The sequence below is a fragment of the Belonocnema kinseyi genome, chromosome 9 (assembly GCF_010883055.1).
Source record: "Belonocnema kinseyi isolate 2016_QV_RU_SX_M_011 chromosome 9, B_treatae_v1, whole genome shotgun sequence".
In the NCBI taxonomy this organism is placed as follows: Eukaryota; Metazoa; Arthropoda; class Insecta; order Hymenoptera; family Cynipidae; genus Belonocnema; species Belonocnema kinseyi.
The window spans coordinates 31,617,712-31,622,974 of NC_046665.1; positions in this window are offsets into that span (position 1 = coordinate 31,617,712).

Below are 5,263 nucleotides of genomic sequence, written 5' to 3' on the forward strand. Positions count from 1 at the left end.
TGCGTTTTCCCTTACGATAATCAGGGAAAAAATCCATCTTGATATTATATTAATAATTGGCAATATTTATTTTTAAATCTATCAACTATTTATTGTTTACATTCAACACCATTGATATGTGTACAGTATCATCCGCCATTAAAATAGCTTCGCTGACGGCCACCAGGTGTCTCATTGCAAATTTAAAGTGCGAATAGGCAGCACATGACAACAAGAAAAGGATTCGTATCCTATTCAAATATGGAAAGGTTTCTCGTCAAGAATTTGTTAAATTAATGCCTTTATACTTCCGTATTCACTGAAATAAACGCACAAATTTAAATTTAAATTTTGTAATTCTTAAAGTGTACAATTAGACTATTTTACAGCTCTCACAAAAGTAAAGTGGCTTTCTTAAGGACCACAACATTTTCATTAGTTGGAAATAATACTGTTCATACAAACTAATTCTATTTCTTACAGTTCTTACTGAAACAAAACGGCCCTTTTTAGGGCTACTAAGTTTTTCAAAGTGGGAATAATCATGTTCATACAAACTAACAAATATATTTCTCATACCTTATTATTATATATATGCGTCATCTTGAAACCCGTAATAATATTATCAGAGAGAAATAGAGACTCACAATCAGAGGCGAAGCGAGGGGGGTGGGGGGCTGCAACACCCCTCAAACTTTTAAAAGTCGGCAATTCTAGGATATTTTTCTAATAAAATCAAGCAACGTGCAAGGAATTTCGGTAATTTTAGATAAAATCGTCAATTTTTAAACATTTTTAGGCAACAAATGTTAAAGAATGAGAAGTGAATTTGGATTTTCATTCTAATATCTTTCCTTGTTTCAAAAATTCGGCATTTTATTGTGAATGTGTCACGCGGTATTTTTCAAGGTCTTATTATCTACAAATGCTAATTAAATAATAGCTTATTGATTTAGACAGAAGAAAATTATTATTTCTATCTTGAGAAAATGTAAAGATATAACTCGGCAAATCGACAGCCTTTTTTAATTTAAATCTCCGAAAATATATTCAGATCGACGATGTTAAATTGACGTTTTAAAAATTGTTAATTAAAATACTTTGTAATCAAATGCTCAAAAATGTACAGGTATAAAATTGAAAGTAGAAACACCTTCCCATTAAACAAGTTTAAATTAAATGGAGATAATCTCTAAATTTAGAATTTTTAACTTTTATAAATTATAGAGATCAAAGATTCAAATTCAATTCAAAAATATAACTGCACGTTATCATTTTTAATGCTCTAAATTCAAGAACAAATAAATGAAACTTGAAAAGTTCTAAATTTTTATTTCCAAATCTTGAGAAAACTAGAAGTTTTTTCAATTTTTTCCAATTTAAAATTATTTTTTAAGTATTTACAGAACTGCTCTATATTTTATTAAGTAATAAATGGTAAAAAATCAATGTTTTTTATCAAAAATTTTCGACTTCAAACGCTTTTAATTGTTAATTGTTCGTGACTTCATGTCCGCATTTTTAAATTCGTTAAATTAAAAATATCAGCTCAAAAATAATGGTATCATAATTCAAAAAGATAACAATTTAACTCATTATTTTAAAAGGTGTTAAAATCGAACTTGGACAGATTTTTATCCTAAAGATTTGTCAATTTCCTAATAAAAAAATGAATTCTGCAAAATATGCTGCTTTGAGGAACCGGATTTCACTTCGTCTATAAAAACTGATATACCTCTTCGAAAGATAAACGCTTCCTCTCGATTTCCTTCGACATTTTCGTAATTCCTGGTTACACCTGGTTACGCAACACATGACCTAAACACTGATTGACGGAAAATGAAGTGAAGCGATTGCCGTGGATACTGTCCGCTTTTTTATACACTCCTGCGTTGTTGTGGAGTTGCTCCGTTGACCAGCAGCGTCACTTTTTCGCCCCCTTGGACCACCTTGACCTCTATAACGGGAGCTTTTCTTACAGGACTCCAGTGTATAATTCTGTAATAACTGTATAATTCATTTTGACGCAAGCAGGTTTATTTGACACAAATAAAGATTCAATAAAAAAGATAGAAAAATTATAAATGTCTATGATCAGTCGGCAAAAAATCTTTGAAGCCATATTACTCGGCAAGACAAAATCGCAGAAAGTTGAGCTAAAGACAGAAACATTTTTCAACGTTATACTTGTAAAACGATGACAGTTTGATTTTCTTACCAAATTTTTTGTCTTCTCAACGACAGAAAATGTGTGACAAAACAGGAGAAATTACCCTCAACTTTCACTACGTCGACTTTTTGATTCCTCCGCACGTTCAACAAATTTTACCAAAAATTTGATAAAAATGATGAATATTCTGTAACAAGTATTTAAAAAATGGCAATTTGTTATACTTTAATTTAATGATTATGTTGATTATTAGAATTAAAAATGAAAAAAATAAATACCTCGGGTGTGGATACAGATTTTAAGCTGAACTTTAACTTAAAAGAAGATTGAAAAACGTCCGCTCACTGCAGCTTTTACAGTTTATATTGTTTAAACTTCTAATTGAAAAATTATAAGACCTCAACAAAATACAAATGTTTCGACTTTTTGTAATTGATGTGATTGATCATGAAAAATCATGAAACGTGACTAAGCGTTGAACTTCTTTTTTAACATATTTAGTAATTTTTAAAAAAATTTTCTGTTCCCAAAATCATGAAAATTTATAATTGTATTTTCAAATAATTTTCAGTTGCTCCAACAATCATCATTTGTCTGAAAAATGTCGTTCTTCATTCAAATTGTGAAAAGTTTTGATCCATCCGAAAAAATTATAAACATTTGAAGAAAACTGAGAGTAGAACTTGTTGCTTCTCATATTTAGTGATTTATAAACAATTTTTATTTGTTTAAACATTTTTTTCTTCCTAAAATCATGAAAACGTATTATTGTATTATATTATTATTATATTATTATATATTCGAGTTTCCCAGTATTGCAACTCATTAAGATCGTAATTATTCCGACGCTTTTGATTCAGTCATTAATAATTTTTATTGCAGTTCAAATTTTAAGATGAAACCAGTGAATCGAGAAGCTTCTTTTAAGCTATATTTCAGCCTAAAATCTCTATCCACAGACGAGATTTTTTTTCCAATAAATCGTCGCAGTCGGCAAATTCCACTTATTCAGTCGACATTTATGACAATACTACCCCCCCCCCCTCTAGACATCGCATACGCTCGTTACGCCTCTGCTCATAATGCATTAAAAATATCAGTTGATAGAAACATGGCACCTCCTACTCGTCCTATACCAGTGTTGGCCATATTCCTATATAAAATATCGCAGTTGCTGCATGGTTTGTGCCATGTTGGATTAGTATGGTACAAGCGAGTTCTTACTTATCCGTTGATGTTTTTTCCTACAGTTCGATGTCGTTGGTATGATGTTATGATAAGCCGATTATTTTACTTCTGTTGAAGGTAAAGTAGATAGACCTACATTGTATAGAGTCTGAAAAATCCGTGTAGCGGCTCTGAAGACTACAGACGCAAGTGTCCAGAGTTCGAATTGTTAAATTTTAACTTACATTTGCTACAACTTTAATAAGCAAACTCAACTAAATACAACAGAAAACTTATCATACAACATAAATATGTAATTTGCACATAAGTGCAGCAGTAAATTTTAAGTAAATGCAATTCAAAATTCAACAATATTTTCGGAATGATGCTGCTGTTTTGTTATTAATATTTCCATTCAATTTTTAAAATTATCTGTGAATATGTTTAAATTTTCTTCTTTAAATGATTATTAAAAGTCACTTATAAATTAAACTTTTATAAATAAACTTTAAAAAATGTTTAAAAAGATGCAGATTAAAAGTTATTTGAATGTTTGAATGAAAATTATAGTTTAATCCCTTTTATGTTATGAACAGATTAACTATGTATTAGCTCATACATTTTTTTCACAATATTAATTTACATAAAAATTATATTTTATATTTTTTAATTAAGTACATAAATCGAGAATCAACTTGAAGGTAGTGTAATTAAATATTTGCTACAATTTGTATAATTAAAGTTTATTTATATTTAAAATACCTATATTTCAGTTATATTTTAAAGTTATATTTATATTTTAAAAAGTTATTATTAATTACAATTTGCATAAAAATGTAAAGTAAAATGTAATAGAATGATTCAATGCTTTTTATGTTCTAAACTGATTAATTAATTAATTATTAGATGTATCCTTTTCAACAATATTAAATTACATAAGGATTATATTTTCATTGCTTTTAAGTATAGGTTACATTATTTAATTATTTACTTTATGGATATGTAAATGAATGTCGGCTAGAATTTCCATACTAAACGTTTTTTCTGCTTTAAATATCTTTATTATATTCAGTTATAATTATATAATATACGTTAGTTATAAAATATATTTACACGTTTTAATTTTTGCTAAAATTCGTATAAAAGTTTATTATTGATTTAAATTTTTAGTAACGAAATTAAAAAAAAAAATTAATATAAATTCAAAATTATCCGAAATTTTATTTGAAATAATTGTTTATCGCTTTTTATGTTTTGAAATAATTGATTATATTACAAATTAAATTTCCTGGCATGATTTTAAAAGATTATTAATAAATCCAAATATTCAAAAATAATGGTGTGAATTGAAAAGAATGTAAAAAACATAATTTGAGTGTTTCAATGCAAATAATTGTTTGATACATTTTTTCACAATATTGATTTACATGAGGATTGAATTTTAAATCTTTTAAATAAAGTACATAAATAGATAAACTACTTAAAGATTATCTAATTGAATATTTTTCATTATTTATACAAGAAAACTTTATTAATGTTTAAAATACATCTACTTCAATTATATTATTTGTGTGTATTTTTGCTATGTTGCGAAATTAGTATCTGAATTCTGATTCCGAAATGATAAGAACATTTATTTTTATTTTTTCTGGAATACTTTAAAATTTTATTAATAATTCCAATTTTCAGAAGAATAGAAATAAAAAACTATTTGAAAGATTCAATGCAAATAATTCTTTAATGATTTTTATGTTATTAACAGATCAATGCATTATTGGCTGATTAATTTTATTTAAATATTTATTTAAACGAAGATTAAGCTTTAATTTTCCTTTAGATAATGGACATAAGTAGTATAATAGCATCTTATTTATATTCAATCTATGTCTATTAAAATTATATAATTTCTTGAAACATTTATGATGTTGTGAAATAAGTATCTGAATT